The sequence below is a fragment of the Lepisma saccharinum genome, chromosome 27, assembly GCF_977018435.1.
Source record: "Lepisma saccharinum chromosome 27, izLepSacc3.1, whole genome shotgun sequence".
NCBI classification, from domain to species: Eukaryota; Metazoa; Arthropoda; class Insecta; order Zygentoma; family Lepismatidae; genus Lepisma; species Lepisma saccharinum.
In genome coordinates, this window is record NC_139255.1 from 54105853 (window position 1) to 54106464 (window position 612).

At 35.1% G+C, this 612-nt stretch overlaps 1 non-coding gene across 1 annotated transcript; it reads right to left on the reverse strand.

The window, feature by feature from the left end:
* Window positions 1-325: 325 nt before the first annotated feature.
* On the reverse strand, window positions 326-397 carry TRNAT-GGU (transfer RNA threonine (anticodon GGU)). Its single transcript has one exon. It is a non-coding gene; the product is annotated as a tRNA-Thr (tRNA).
* Between the last annotated feature and the right edge of the window lie 215 nt (window positions 398-612).

The following is a 612-nucleotide window of genomic DNA, read 5'->3' on the forward strand; positions in this document are numbered from 1 at the left end:
ACTGTCCTTATCGGTTATACAATGGATGTTGTCATGTTACATTGTTGAAATATAGCAACTTAACTGTGAAAACAAGCAGTCTGTTTTATTTTTATTTCAGATAAACATTTTGATCACATTATTTTTTAATACATTTTTTTAAAGTAATTTTATGCTTGTAATAACAGTAGACTACAAGAGAAATAATTCTAGAATGCAAGCAATACGTACATACAAGAAAACTATAAGGAAGTATGTGAATTAAAATTGTTAACACTTTTTGGAAATATTGTACATTAGGTACACACAGGAGATGTACTACGTAGAAATTTTCAGCGAAAAATATAGGCTCGACCAGGACTCGAACCCGGGTCTCTGGCATACCGTGCCATTGCTCTTACCACTGAGCTACCGAACCAGCCTGACCTCGCCTCATCTTTCACTATCGCTGTATTACCTGCGTGGATCCAGGGTTCAAGTCCTGGTCGAGCCTGCATTTTTCGCTGACAATTTATTTTTGGAAGTAATTTGTAGGTACTGTTACTCATTGAATTAAAGACTTTGATTATGCCAACTACTTGAATGGTAACATCGGAAGTTCATTTGCAACGTCTTAGTTTTAAGTATTTCATT